Source organism: Prionailurus bengalensis, chromosome B1 (assembly GCF_016509475.1).
Source record: "Prionailurus bengalensis isolate Pbe53 chromosome B1, Fcat_Pben_1.1_paternal_pri, whole genome shotgun sequence".
Taxonomy (NCBI): domain Eukaryota; kingdom Metazoa; phylum Chordata; class Mammalia; order Carnivora; family Felidae; genus Prionailurus; species Prionailurus bengalensis.
The window spans coordinates 93610093-93626432 of NC_057344.1; positions in this window are offsets into that span (position 1 = coordinate 93610093).

Sequence of the window (16340 nt, forward strand, 5' to 3'; positions counted from 1 at the left end):
GCATGCAGTATGATTCGGTTTATCTAAAGTTTAAAAACACAAAAAGTAATTTAAATGGTTGGTAAAAATTTACTAGACACTAAATCTATACAGATAATCATGGAAGTTATTTTAACAAAATTCAGGATATCGATTGCCTTTAAAATGTAGAAAAAGGGTTATTCTCATGAAGGGGCTTCTAAGACACCAGCCACATTCAATATATTTTAAATGTTTTCAGTTATTGTCTTTGAGAGTGTGTGAGTAGGGGAGGAGCAGAGAGAGAGAGAGAAGGGGGACAGAGGTTGTGAAGCCAACTCTGTGTTGACAGCAGAGAGCCCCATGAGGGGCTGGAACTCACGAACAGTGAGATCATGACCTGAGCTGAAGTCCAAGGTTCAACTGACTGAGCCGCCCAGGCACCCCTACATTCAATGTTTTAAACTAGTGTTGGTTACCCAGGTATTTGCTTTAAGGTTATTATAGTCATAGTATATAACATATATTATATGATCCCTGTATTAGTTCATATATATGCTTATATAGAGAGTAAAATAACCTTGGTTTACAGGCATAATGCATTCCAGAAACACGTTTGTAATTCAAAGCACTTGCATATCAAAGCGAACTTTAAAAACTGTTGGCTCCCTTGAGATCATGCGATGTTCAGCGTCAGGTACTAGTTGTATTGTAAGACATAGCTTGTTCACCTTCCAGGTGGGGCCGGGAGCCGCCATGTCCCACGGCTCTAAGCAGCCCTTCCTGGCCGCTGCATGAGTGCGACATCCCCTCCCCCAGCCCAATAGGGGCTGCATCCCAGCCCCTGCCTGTCCTGTCCGAACTCCTGGGCCCCCGTCCCCCAGGGTCTTGACTCCCCCCCACACCCCAGTTAGGACCTCCCTGGCCTCTTTCCCCACCCCTGCCCCTCCCAGAGGTCCCTGCCGCCCCTCTTGTGCTCCTGCCCCGTCCTGGGAATAATGACCCCGTTGGTGTATTGTAAAACATAGCTTGTTTATTATGTTAAAATCTATTAGACATGTTTGCTCATCTTGTGTAACACTTGCAGAACAAGTTACTTGCAATCCAAAGTTTTACTGTATATGAAAGTAAAATATACTAAGCAAATTGTATCTAAGGGAAATATATATATCAACAGGCATATCAGAAAAAAAAAGGAGAATTTGTGGCAAAAAATAGAAAGACTTATAAAGGAAAAAAAAAGAGTATTTCATATTTATTAAAGTACATGGATTAGCCAACATTGATACCAGAAACATTTACCTAAATGGAGATAAATTAAATGGAGTACATAGGAAAAAGCGGGTCTTAAGTCTCAATTTCACTAAGCAGAAAAGACTTATGTGGATGCTTTTAATACACACACACGCATACACACACACATATTTTGCTATGCTTTTTGTTCTCTTTTTCTCCCACCAAACAATGTGTCCTCGCCCTATTTCCATTATTCATATTAAAGATTATACAGATTCAGTTCAGGAGGTATCATCTGAGGACATTTTACCTGTCACTCAGCTGTCTCAGTACACTGGGCCTCTGCCCAGCTGTTTCCTGATAATTTTATTCTTTTCTTCCTGGGTTAGAGCCGATGTTTTCTGAATGCTGTACATCCTTTTTAATATATTATTTTTATATTCATGGAACATAGTACTAAGTAAGTTTCTCCAAAACAGGTGCACAGAAGGAAAATAGTTTGAATATCTAAAAAAGTTTGCTTGTTTTTTTTTTAACTCTTGAAAAAAATTGGTTGACTATGTTTACAGTCTTAAAATAATTTTCCTCTCAAATTTGGAGATTTTATTTGTTTTCTCTGATACAAAGTGTTGATGGTAAAAGTTGTTCCCTAAACTATCCACATTGCTCTTAGGGGGACAGATGGTCGTTTTCCATTTCTCTCAGGCATAATGTTACATTTGGCAACATATATTGATCAAGTGGTTACATTGTGGAAGTTTTATTTTATTTTATTTTTTTTTCTGATGCCCAAATCTACAAGAGAATCACCAGGTCACTCCAGATACTGTTCAAATTATTTAACAAATTTTCTCTGGGCCTTTGCTACTGATGTTCACTACCGGTTGTTCTTTATGATTTATGGGGTTCTGCTTTTATTGGTTCTTGTCAAGGATTCTGGGGTATTGGTTTATTTGCATAGACTATGACACTAGGTTTTGATGTCCAGCTTAAGCATCTATTTTCTAGACGAAACTTGAATTAACATTTGTGTTTTTAAAAATTTTTTTTAATGTTTTTTTATTTATTCTTGAGAGAGAGAGACAGAGACAGAGCATGAGTCAGGGAGGGGCAGAGTGAGAGAGGGACACAGAATCGGAAGCAGGCTCCAGGCTCTGAGCTGTCAGCACAGAGCCTAAGGTGGGGCTGGAACCCACGAACCATGAGATCATGACCTGAGCCTCGGACGTTTTACTGACTGAGCCACCCAGGCGCCCCTAAAATTTGTGTTTTAGCTCAGTTTTCACTGTCTACTTTTTTTGTTTTTTTTTGTTTAGTTTTGCTCACAGCATCCCAAGCAGTTTGGATTCCCCTTCCACTAGAAACTCACATGTGTATGTTCTTAGTGTCTGCCTCCTATACTTCCTTATATTTCCTGATATTCTTTAATCTCCTTTCCTTCTTCCAGAAATTTGTTGAAGCCTCTTGAACGCTTAAGACCTTTCTCATTTCCTATGCTGTTATATTTAATTTCCTTTTGTACTTCATTTACAACTTTGCATAGCTGCATGGGAGATGTAGTCATATTTTTCAAACTAAATGTAAAAATATGTTGTTTTAAAATGTGAATAGCCGTCAAATTTCTAATAATTGACCAATAGTTGAGGCTACTCATTTAATTTTCATTGACATTTCTCTCTCCACAAGAAAAAATGGTGCTCTCTTTCCATAAGACAGTACTAAGAGATAATACCTACTTGTTCAGATATAGAAATATAGTTTTCCAGGAAATTGGAGACCATCTTATTCTCAAGATAGACTCCTATAAAAACTCACAATAAACAGCTGTATAGATAAGAATTACTTTTATTTTGCAGCTTAAAAAATAAATTTCAAATAGCTATCCTAATTGAATGTATTATTAATGAAATACCCTTTCTATGATAAAAATTCTTAGAAAGCAGATCAGATTGAATTATCAAAGGTTGCTTACAAAATATGGATTCTACTAAAGGAAGAAAGGCTATTGGCTTTCAATGAGCATTCATTCTGAAAAGGGTGTGATCAGATGTCTCTACAGATGTCTGTGACTAGTCTATACAGTGTCCCTTTTCTCTTGACAACTCTTTATAATCATTGCCTACTTTATTCTTTCTGTAGACCAGTTCTCTCTGGTCTGATGCTCTTTAGATACATTTATAATTGTGAAAAATTTAGTAAAAAAAATAAATAAACCTGTTGGGTCACTGTATTTAATTTTACTAGAGAAGTTTAGATAAGATTTTGTGCAAGTGATACAGCTGTGCCGATGTAGTCCAGGTGTATTCCAACCCCACCTTACTGAAATTCAGTCCTAGTCCCATGATTATACTTGAGTGGCCAACAATTGTTTCCCTCCATCTTTGTGTGAAATAGTTTTGGATTCCTTTAAAACTTCAGTTGCCATGATGATATGTAAGTTTCACTTTTGATTTCTTAAAAGTTAACTATATAGCTGACTCTTGGACAACATGGGTATGAACTGCATAGGTCCACTTTTACGCAGATTTTGTTGTTATTGTTAAATGCAGTAACTGTAATTTCCCCTCCTTATGATTTTCTTAATGACATTTTCTTTTCTCTAGCTTACTCTGTTGTATGAATATAGTATATAATAAATATAATATATACAATATGTGTTTACCTACTGTATATATTATTCATAAGGCTTCCAGTCAACAGTAAGCTTTTAGCAGTTAAGTTTTTGGTGAATCAAAAGTTATACATGAATTTTTTATTACGGTAGGGTTCAGTGCCCCTCACCCCTGTATTATTCAAAGGTCAAGTGTATTTTCATATTTGGTGATATCTTAGTTTTGCATTCAATATTCAATATTCATCTAGTCACTATCCTATTCTCCATATTTTTATAGAGGTGAAGTGAAATTTGTAGCTTTTCTAATTTTTACCATGTTGTCTAATAAAAAATCACTCAATGTCAATTTTTTTCAATCTATTTTTTTCTGGTTAGAGTCCCCTCTCTAGTTTCTTATATAATCTATCGTTACTTCAAAACTGATTTAAGTGGTAACAACAATAATCTTAGCTATTTCTCTGTTTCCCACAATAAATGTAGCATCTGAGCCCCACTTCTGAGAAATGTATCACCCTTTAAAATGACATTTATCATTTCTATAACACACCAAAACATTTTGCATACTAAAATAGTAAAACATTCTTGATCACTTTAAATAGTCATATCATCAGAAACAAGGAACACAGGCTGACTTTCAATGTGAGCATTGGAGCTATCAATACTTATAAAACAATTCTCCTTAAGGAGACGCAAACAATGCAGCACAAGGTCATTCTATCAGTGAAGGAAGGTCAATTCAAAGATGAAATGAACATGGATTTCCATTCTCAGAGCTTTTTTAAAAAAGAAGTTATAAAATGCTAATTCCTGGGTTTAGACTACAGTCTTGCTACATAAGTGTTGCAGATTGGATGTTTGTATCTCCATACATTCATATATTGAAGACCCAATCCCCAATGTGATGTCATTTGGAGGTGGGTCATTTAAAAGGTAATTAGGTCCTTTATGGTGAAACCCTCATGAATAGAATTAGTGCTCTTCACAGGAAAGACACAAGAGAGATGATCTATTTCCACCATGTAAACACATAGCTGTCTGAAACCTTGGAAGTGAGCTCTTATCAATAATTGAATCTGCTGGAACCCTTAGTCTTGGACTTGCCAGTCTCTAGAACTGTAAGGGTAAGTTTCTGTTGTTTAAGCAACCCAGTCTGTATTTTCTTTTTTTTTAAAAAAATTTTTTTTTCAATGTTTATTCATTTTTGGGACAGAGAGAGACAGAGCATGAATGGGGGAGGGGCAGAGAGAGAGGGAGACACAGAATCGGAAACAGGCTCCAGGCTCTGAGCCATCAGCCCAGAGCCTGACGCGGGGCTTGAACTCACGGGCCGCGAGATCGTGACCTGGCTGAAGTCTGACGCTTAACCGACTGCACCACCCAGGCGCCCCAAGTCTGTATTTTCTAAAGCAGCCTGAGCTAAGACCATGAGTCTTCAGAATTTATATGTATTTTTAGTCTTTAAAAAATAATTTGTGAGAACATTTGACTGCAAGAAAGCTGCTGTCCATTTCAAATAACACACATTTTACACTGAAAGCCATTTACTTCTTAAACCCAAAGTCTACATTATTGCTTTTATAAATATTTAGTCTATATTTGGGTATAAATAAAATGTACAATATGAAAGTCATGGGCTCGTGTTTAACATCTCAAAAACTTCTGAAAAAAAAGCTAAAATTCCACTTTTTTCCATTGTATCTTTTCTTTAATGTTTCTTTATAGTCTTCCAAATTGGATAACTTTTTTTTTCTATTTGTTACACTATTTTACTTAGAAGGACAAGAGTATAGATCAGGCAAATAATATGTACAAGTTTACTCTCTACCTTGATTACATTCCTGCTTTATTCCAGTTTCCATAAAATGTATTATGTAAAATAGATTTGAAAATATATATTTTACAGTCAACATTTATTTGGTTGTAAAAATAGAAACATCAGAATAAAATATAAATAGATAATAAGCTTTACTTGTGAGCCTCTCCATCTTTTCAAGTGGATCAGGTAGACGGATGGCACTTTAAATAACATGTTAAATTTAGAGAGAGAATACATTAAATAGAAAAGAAAGTAGTGGAAAATAGGAAAGCCTTTCCATTAAGGGTTTCAGATATGAAATGTTCTATTCAGACACAGACTAAGCCTAAAATGAGAGATATTTTTTTTTAACTGAAAGAGCTAGAGAGTAATTAAAGGTAATTGGCATGTTATTATTCTTAAAAGGTTCCCTTTTCTGTTCTAAGAATACCAGGGAACAATTGAATAGATAAAAAGCGAACTATAAATTGCCAAATAGATCTTTTGTATAACAATGCAGCTCTCTAGACAAAAGATATTTCAAAACCATGAAAAAGAGGGAGGTGTATTTGCCCTATTGGCCCCACATCCTTCCTGACCACAGTGAAGTGTCCCCAGATTTTTAAACTCACAGCCGTAGGAGCCATCTTAGTAGGTTAAGAGGGACTCAGAAGTGAATGAGATAACCCTGAGGGAGACCAGTTGGTTGCCAGAATTTAACCTTAGGTAAGTAGAAAATCACTTGATAAATGAAATTGAAAGCTGAATAAATACTTTTATTTAAGAATACCTATGGCAGATTGAGGCTGTTAACATTATTGATCCAATCTGGGAAGCCCTCCCTCTTGCCCTTTCTCTATCCGAACCTGCATATTTTTTCTCAGAATTGGATCAATACAAGTTCTCATTATGAAGCCATTTATTTACTACCCTACCCTTCAATGAACTCTTTTGTAAAGACTTCTATCCTACCTGCAGTCAATCCGGTAGCACACTATTCCTCTCTTTAGTTTCTCAGACCAACTAAGACCCCCTCTCATTAATCTAATCTTAATCTAATTAAAATGTAACCCCTTACTCATGTATTCTCTCTAAAACAAGATTTTTTTTCCCGATTCATAAATTTACCAAATTCATTTAAAGATAGTTCTTATGAACCTCCACTACTTCCTCTATTTTGAAGGCAAAAGTGGATTTCCGTGTTTTGTTCATTTGCCTCATCTTTTCTTTATGGCTTCTTTCTTAAAGACTTCAGATATATTTTATTTAGGGGCATCGCAACTTGTTAACTAAAAGTTCAGTTGAAGAACCGGAGTAAAAAGGTTTTTTTCAGGGGCGCCTGGGTGGCTCAGTCGGTTAAGGGTCTGACTCTTGGTTTCCGCTCAGGTCGTGATCTCGGTTTGTGTGGTTGGACACTGAGTGGGGCTCTGCCTTGTTGGCACAGAGCCTGCTTGGCATTCTCTCTTTTCCTCTCTCTCTCTGCTCCTCCCCTACTAGCGCTGTCTCTGTCTCTCTCAAATAATAAGTAAGTAAACTTTCAAAAATAAAGCTTTGGGTTTTGTTTTTTTTTTTCATGCTGTACATGGCCCGGGCATTTATCAAAAGTAAAGGGTTCTTCACTGCAACCGCCCTACTTATAACACTTTCATACCACTTAGTTCTGACACTGTTTTTACTGTTCGATTGCATGCACTTTCAAATCATTTCTACAGCATTATTGACTTATAATCAGCATCCAAAAAAATGGCACACATTTAATGTACACAGTTTGTTGACTTTGGGCACACACAGACACACACACTTGTACTTTCACCACAGTTAAGGTAGTAAACATATCCACAACTTCCAGAAGTTCCCTTGTGTCCTTTTGATTTTTTGTGTGGTAAGAACACTTGAAACCTACCCTCTTAATACACTTTTTAGTGCACAACACTATACTGTGAACTATAGGCTCTACACTGTACAGCAGATACCCAGAATTTATTCACTTTGTATAACTATAATTTTATATTCCTTGAATAATATAAGCCTAAAACGTAGCTCTTGAAACAACTCACAGGATCCAAAATTAAAGTCATGCATGAATGAAAAACTGATTTATATGTGGATATTTTACATTTAATCATCAACTTGACGAGGACAAATTTAATATATTTATTATCAACCGCATTATAAGACATAATCGTAAGGCACGTTTCTTTCTACGTTCTAGGATTGTGTTGAAGCTTAATGTGGGAAAACAAAGACACATGTAATTTAGTTTTCTATATATTATTGAGCCAAAAGGCTATGTCTGAAATTCAGCTGTAGGGGTTCAGAATATGTCACCCCAAAAGGTGTCACTTTGGCATATTGATTATTTTAAATTAAAGGTACTTGAGAAACAGCTGATATAGAGAAATTCTGACCTTCCTTTGTCTTCCTGAAAGCAGGAGATAAATTTTCCATATAAAAGTTACCTTCCCTGTACCAGGAAGGTAGAAGGCATCCTTACCACCAGAAATGGAATTTAGGGCCAAACGTCTACATAAATAAAACTAGTTACTTTTTCTCAACTTTACCACTCTAAGCCCAAATCATGTTGTATTGTTAATTCTTCATAAATTTATTGTTTCTTTGTCTAAAATGTATAAAACTCCTGCTTCGGTCATTTCTAGGGGTCTTCTAAAAAAAATTTTTTTTTCAACGTTTATTTATTTTTGGGACAGAGAGAGACAGAGCATGAACAGGGGAGGGGCAGAGAGAGAGGGAGACACAGAATCGGAAGCAGGCTCCAGGCTCTGAGCCATCAGCCCAGAGCCTGACGCGGGGCTCGAACTCACGGACTACAAGATCGTGACCTGGCTGAAGTCGGACGCTTAACCGACTGCGCCACCCAGGCGCCCCATAGGGGTCTTCTATATGTATGAAATTAATTCTATTTTTCTCCTGTTAATATATTTTATTTCAATTTAATTATTCGATCTGGCAAAGAACCTGGAAGGGAGGAAAAGAAAATTTTTCTGCACCTACAGTTTGGTGCCCAGTGTGGGGTTGGCCACTGGCTAGTCATTGTTAGCACTGAGGCTGCTATAGCTGAGAGATCTGGGGATCTCGGGCAAGAGCTGGCCCAGGGTAAACATTCTTACCACATCAGTTTTCCATATCTGTGCCTGCAGAGTCCAGTGGAAAGTAGTAAGAGTGTTTTTTTCCTCTTAGCAGAAGAAAACATGCGTATGAACTAGATCCCTCGGTACAGGCACCCTGATAAAGATTTTGTTATGATCATTCTTGTTTCCTACTGATCCCTTTCCTCCCAGAGATGGTGATTGTTTTCTTTTGTCTCTGTCCCTTGTATCTTTTGTCACAAGGTGGGGGACATGTGTGATGGCAGGAATCATAGTGTAGAATGCAGGCATCGATCCGATCCTATAAGCCTGTTGTTCAAGCTGGCCTCACAGACTGGTGAGTTCATGGTTCTTACAAGGCAAGAGTCTATTTAGATATACTTGCTGTGGGTTCCTTGCATAATAATGAGATGAAGTTCTCCTTTTTTCTGGTTCTATGTTCTGAGAATTTGGCTTTGTGACAACTGAGAATATCCTTTCTGGCCTTAACCAGCCAGGAGGGGCAAGTGTCACTTTGCATTTGGCAACCAACCAAATGAGTTGTGGATCCAAGACAAAAAGAGACAAACAGCATTCTCTTTGACCATGCCAACTGTGAGAAGAGCTGTCTTAAGGGATCCCCGTTTGTAAGGGGCCTTTATTGTCTCAACCTTCATTGTCTCAGTGCTGGAAAGTCCTCTTCCAGGAGAGGATGCCCAGTGTCACAGATTAGCAGGTCTGTGACTGGAGATATCTCATATTCTCATGGCAAACTGGAGACACCATTTCCCTAACACCATTCTAACTGCTAGTGACAATGAAGGTCTTTGCTTTCTTAGGCTAACTCTGGGAATTAATTTACTGGATTTTGTAGCTGAATGTTTTGTACCATCTTGGGCATGCTTCTTGCTTCCATGTTGAAGACATGAAGGCTTATTGGCTTGAATCACTATTAAAATTAATGATCTTTGAAGATCCTACTCATCAATAACCAGGCGATGGACACTTTGAGTTGGAAAAACTTCTATATCTGAAAAAAAAAATAATGTTATTTATTTTTGAGAGAGAGAGAGAGAGAAAGAGACAGAGCATGAGCAGGGGAGGGGCACAGAGAGAGGGAGCCACAGAATTGGAAGCAAGCTCCAGGCTCTGAGGTGTCAGCACAGAGCACAACACGAGGCTCGAACCCCAGAACCATGAGATCATGACCTGAGCCAAAGTTGGACACTTAACTGACTGAGCCATCCAGGCGCTCTTTTCTGAAAAATATTTTAGAGAGCTATTATCCTTAACAATTACCTTATTGGTATCTATGGAAAGACCAAATTAAAAACAGGATGCGAAGGAGTATAATGTCTAACCTTAGGAATTTCCTTAAAAAATGAAAAAACAGAAATTATAACAAAAATTAAAATCCACATCCGATGTAATTTCTCCTTCTCACAATTTAGCCGCGTATCCTTAGCAAATTCACTTAGCTCCCCAGTCTCTTCCAGTTTCCCCAGAAATTCTTTGAAGCACCCAGCTGCCTTTTTAAATTCTCCATTCCCTAGAAGATTCACAGAGACCATATCCAGTCCAGGTTCAGGATACAGGTTTTTCATGTAATATTGAGAGGCACAAAGTGACGTTAGCACAAACACCCAAGATAGACTGCAGGGCTGACTTTGCCATCCCATACAACTCCTCCTTCTTTCCAGGGCTCTGTAATCAGGCTCTACCAGCTTCAGGCTTTCCTATGAAATAATCTTTTTGGATGTATCCTGCACCTCCCACTGTAAAGAATCCAAGTCCCCTAGATAAGAGCAGATATATTAAATTTTAAAGCCCTTTTACTTTTGCTTTCAGAAGATCCTACCAAATTTAGAGAAGAATTAGAAACAATAGTGACCATTTACATCCTTACTCACAGGGATTTTGGCTACTGAGGAATGTTCTTCCCATCTATGATTATACTCTAGTTAGCAGAGCAAGCCAGCTAGCCCTCTGGGAAAACTTACCTCAAGAGGAAACAAATGACCAGAATTTTCCCTTGTTTTACAACAAATGATCAGGAAATGGATCACCTGGAGGCTGATGTTCAGGGGCTGAAGGAAGTAATAGTAAGGGTTTTTCTTGCTAAGATGAATTGGTCCAATATTGAACTGTAAATTCAGGAATAAAAAGGAGGGAACATTTAAAGATCTTTGTTGAATTCTTTATACAGGCTTTTTAAAGGAATACTGCATTAAGCCCTAAAGCTCTAGAACATAGAAATCTTTTGATTTCCACCTTAGCAAGAAATCTTCTCCCTGATAAAATGACACAAAGTATCTGACCTTGTCTTAGAACGCAGTCTTCACAAAACCATAAACGCAGCTCTAGAAACAAAGTCTGTCTATCTTTAACAACCTTAAAACCTCCTCTATTCATCTCAAAATTATTTCAGATATTATAAAAGATCAGGACATTGAAATAGAATTATTCTAATAAAGAAGGAAAAACTTACACAGTAATTACTCTAGATTTCTAATAATAGGCAAATAATCCCCAACACTACTAGGGAAAAACTAACATTCTTTCTCTGTTTTTTGAAGACACAAAATTGACCATGTATTATAAACATCCAGGAGATAATTAAAACACCACCCACAATCCCCTAAAACTGAAGAAAGAAAGAAAGAAAGAAAGAAAGAAAGAAAGAAAGAAAGAAAAAAAGAGGGAGAGAGAGAGAAAGAAGGAGAGCGAGAAAGAAGTGAGAAAAAAAGAAACAATTAAAAGCAAACTCTTAGAGCGCCTAGGTGGTTCAGCCAGTTAATTGTCCCACTCCTGGTTTTGGATCAGGTTATGATCTCATGGTTAGACGGAGCCCTGCATTTGGCTCCACACTGACAGCATGGAGCCAGCTTGGGATTGTCTCTCTCCCTCTCTCTGCCCCTCTCCCACTGATTCTCTCTCTCTCTCTCTCTCTCTCTCTCTCAGTCAATTTTTAAAAACCTTTAAAATACAAACTGTTACAAAAATTTCTTTGCCCAAAATCTAGTCCACAGCATCCATAATATTACTTATCAAGGGCAAATATAAATCTTAAAAGCCTTCTCCACAATTTTATTTATTTTTAATGTTTATTTATGTATATATTTTTGAGAGAGAGAACACATGAGTGGAGAAAGTGCAGAGAGAAAGGGAGACAGAATCGGAAGCAGTCTCTGTCAGCTCACCACCCAATTCAGGGCTTGAAATCATGGACCTTGAGATCATGACCTGAGCCAAAGTAGGAACCTTAACTGACTGAGACATCCAGGAACCCCGTCTTCTCTACAATATTAGTAAAATGCTTTAGTCATCTGATCAAGTGGATCTAACTTATTCCAATTGCCAGAAATATTATTTAGATTCAAATGTTATTTATAAACTAGTGAATTGTATTCTTGTACCTGATTCATGGCTAAAATTTTAGAACAAAAGCCATAAGGTCTGTTTTAATCTGTCTGAATGTTTATATATGTCTACAAATGTGTTAATATATGTAATATTTTTCTACCTCCAGATGGTATTGACAAAATTAAGTTGCTATAAAAAAAAACCTGTATTTAATTAGCTTAAAGAAAAATAAACCTTTATCAAATTAAATATTTATAAATTTTCAGAAATATAATTGAAACTAACCCAAATGCTTTTCAAGTTCTCATGATCTGGGATACTCTTTGGTAAATAGAAATGAGTTTAAGTTTGTTGGCTTTATTAAAGTAAGCATGTCTTTAGAGTTATCAGCGTTAAATATAGTGCAGACATACAACTTTTATTCTGTCTGGTTTATTAGTCAAATAAGTTCATGTTATCTCTGTTAAAAATGCTCTTATTAATTTCATCTATTTTAATATTTTCAATTTTGTCTTGCATCTCTCTGAAGATACACTCCTAAAAAGTTGTTATTTTTTGTATTAACTCTGATTCGTTGGATATGAGTTTCTCTGCTAAGTTTTGTTTCACTCTTTCTTGCTTTTCTTAAAAGTGTGATGACTTTTAACTTTCTTTTTAAGTTTATTTATTTATTTTGAGAGAGGCAGAGAGAGGGAGGGGTGGAGAGAGAGAATCCCATGCAGGATCCCCACTGCCAACGTAGAGCCCAAGGCATGACTCAAACTTAGGAACCGTGAGAACTTGAGCTGACCTGAAATCAAGAGTTGGAGGCCTGACTGAGCCACCCAGTGGGATAAGGAGCTGCGAGGTACCTCAGAGGTTGGAGGGAATAATCTTCCGTGTTTTCCAGCATTGCTGCACCCTGTTCCTCATGGCTTTGCCCATTATTGGGGCTCTGCCCTGTTGATCTTACTGGCATTCCAAGGCTCTTCTTGCCAACTGTAAACAGTTTTATCATGTCAAAGTGACGTCTCTTCATTTGTTTGCCCAGTGCTTTCATATTACTTTTCTTCCTTCACCAACTGTTTTTTGTTTCTGAGATTTTCCTTTCTCAAAAACAAAATAAACACGATCGATAGCAGCAAATACTGGAGCCAAAGAACTTCATTGTTCAATTCTATCAACTCTTTATTTTTTTCATGCCTATTTATTTATTTTTGAGAGAGAGAGGGAGAGAGCTGGAGCAGGGAAGGGGCAAAGAGAGACAGAAAGAGAGAGAATCTGCTGTCTGTGCCGAGCCGGAGGTGGAGCTTGATCTCATGAACCTGTGAGATCATGACCTGAGCCAAAATTAAGAGTCTGATACGCAATCAACTGAGCCACCCAGGTGCTCCCTATCAACTATTTAAGACAGAATAATACGATTATCAAATAAACAATATAGATGAGGGAAAAAAAAAAACATCTATACAATACAATACATTCTGAACTCAGAATAACCATGATGACCATGAGACCAGAAGTCTGACAAGGAAGGAAAATTACAAATCAATTCACTCATGAATATAAATTTCAAACCTTGAATAAAAATATTAGGAAATGAAAAACAACAATATATAGAAATGATTAGTGTACAATCACCTGTTGTTGGGTTTCTAATACTATTCTTTACTAATTATTCTCACTGAGTATGGAAGATGTTCTGAATCAGGGTCTGATTCCTTAATACGTACATAGATCCCCTGTTTAGTCCTTACCCCTGAAAATACCACAAAATACAGACCAATTGAGCTGAATGGCTAATGAGGCACCCATGTATGAGGAATGAGGGAAATGGATTTTCCTCTGCTGAGAGAGAGGAGATAGGAATGAGGGAAATGGATTTTCCTCTGCTGAGAGAGAGGAGATAGGTGTCCCTTTTCCCTATTGAAAGGGTCTCCTTCTTACTTCAACATTTAAGTATGTAAATAAAATCTCTCCAAGAGCCAAGTGACAGAGATTTCTAGCACCACACTTGAAATATAAATACCTTATAAAAATAAGAAACAAGTAAATCTTTTTGGATAAAAAAAAATGGATATTTTGGATACAAAAATTTGAAGAGTTCCACTTCCCTAAATATTCCCAGGACAGTGATATTTCACTTTTTCCTATAGAATAAATAGGAAAAGACCCAAACTCAAGGAAATATTTTCAAGGAAATGAATTAGTAGTATTTACATAAGTGAATTATTCCACTTTATGTATTTTGTACTTCAGAAAAAAAATTATTCTTTAGAAAAAAAATTAATGTTTATTTATTGTTTAGAGGGAGAAAGAGAGAGAACGAGAGTGAGCACAAGTGGGGGAGGGGCAGAGAGAGAGGGAGACACAGAATCCGAAGCAGACTCCAGACTCTGAGCTGTCAGCACAGAGCGCCATGTGGGGCTTGAACCTACCAACTGTGAGATCATGCCCTGAGCTGAAGTTGGACTCTCAACCTACTGAGCCACCCAGGCACCCCTGGAAAAAAAAATATTCTAAGCAGATTTTGTTTTTCTAGCACTAATTACTTCCTTTTATATTAATTAAGCTTGTTGACTCTTAGTTATATCAATTTTATTAATTTAGTTTTGAGCAGAATGTCTCTATTTTCCTCAATTTTCAGAAAAAAAAGTTTCCAAAACCAAAAGTGTCATTTCCATTGGTATTTATGTCACCTTGTTACATTTAGCTTTTTTCCTCTAATGCAGCTACAAAAATAATAGATAACAACAAATGATTTGTGAAGCCGATTGAAAAATGTTTATGCTATATTAGACAACTTGATGAAAATGCATTAAGCTCATGAGTTTCTAAAGATTTGTTAGTGCCTGGAATCCATGTGAGGAGGCATCCAGGAAACTCTTTCAGCATAAACTATGTAACTTAGTGAAAAATCAATAAAGCATACCAATAGTTTCATAGGATGACACAACCTTGCCATGTAAATTTTTACAAAGCAAATAATCTCAAACGAAACAGCATTTACCCAAACCAAGATTTGTTTTATATCAAATTCAGTTAAGTTCAATGAACATTTAATGAATACTCTAAGTACCCAGATATTGTGATTGGTTCTGGAAATGCTAAGAATTGCTCCCTAATTACTGTAAACTCACAGCGTAGTGGAGGAGAGAGGTTAGACATGTACTTTCAATGAAATGTGATAAATAACACGATCATAGTACTTTTTCTTAGTGTTCAGATATTGATTACAGTAAAACCTCAGATTGTGAGTAACTTGTTCTGCGAGTGTTCCACAAGAGAAGCAAATATTTCAAGTAAATATTAACTTGATAAACGAGTGATGTCTTGCAATAAGGGTAGTACGCGATGCCAAATGTCACAGGGTCACAACTGAGCCAATGGTTCTTGAAATTCGCTTTGATATACAAGTGCTTTGGATTACAAGCATGTTTCTGCAACAAATTATGCTCACAAACCAAGGTTTCACTGTTTGATTTATAAACAGTTCTTCAGAAAGGACTGAGTTTGGGATGAAGCATAGTCTTAAATTGGATAAAAGAATATTGCTGATATTCCAAAGGACCACAAACTACAAAATTAGAACTGATACTATTTCTTAAAACCTGAAAGTGACTAAAAACATATTTTCAAAGTAACAGTCTGTGAGGTGGAGAGAGAGTTTTAGCATGAACAGAAGAGTCACACAAAAGAAACTTCTTTCTTCAAGAACCCAAACTAAAAATAGCTCTTTCCAAAACAAAATACAATATGCCTGGGTGGCTCAGTTGGTTAAGCATCTGACTTGGGCTCAGGTCATGATCTCATGGTCCGTGAGTTCCAGCCCCGCGTTGGGCTCTATGCGGACAGCTCGGAGCCTGGAGCCTGCTTCAGATTCTGTGTCTCCCTGTCTCTCTGCCCCTCCCCTGTTCATGCTCTGTCTCTCTCTGTCTCAAAATAAATAAACATTTAAAAAAATAAAAAAAACAAAATACATATCTAAATTCTCAAAAATTTCTTTTAACATAAATAAATAATTTATGTTAGCATGTTTCTTTTAATATGAAAAAATACGCCCTGGCTAATTATTTAATGGGAAGCTTTAGGTTTTAACTTTGCATCTGGATCTATTGAACTTTGTTTCGGTTCTCTTTGGTAATATTTTTAAGTTCTATTTTCTTGGCAAATTTCAATAATATAATATGGTGTTATCAACTGCAATCACCATGTTTTATGTATATTATATAAATACATATTATGCAAACTCTCATTATAAAAACATAAATATATGTAAATATATATATTTGGTATCTTCATCCAGTAT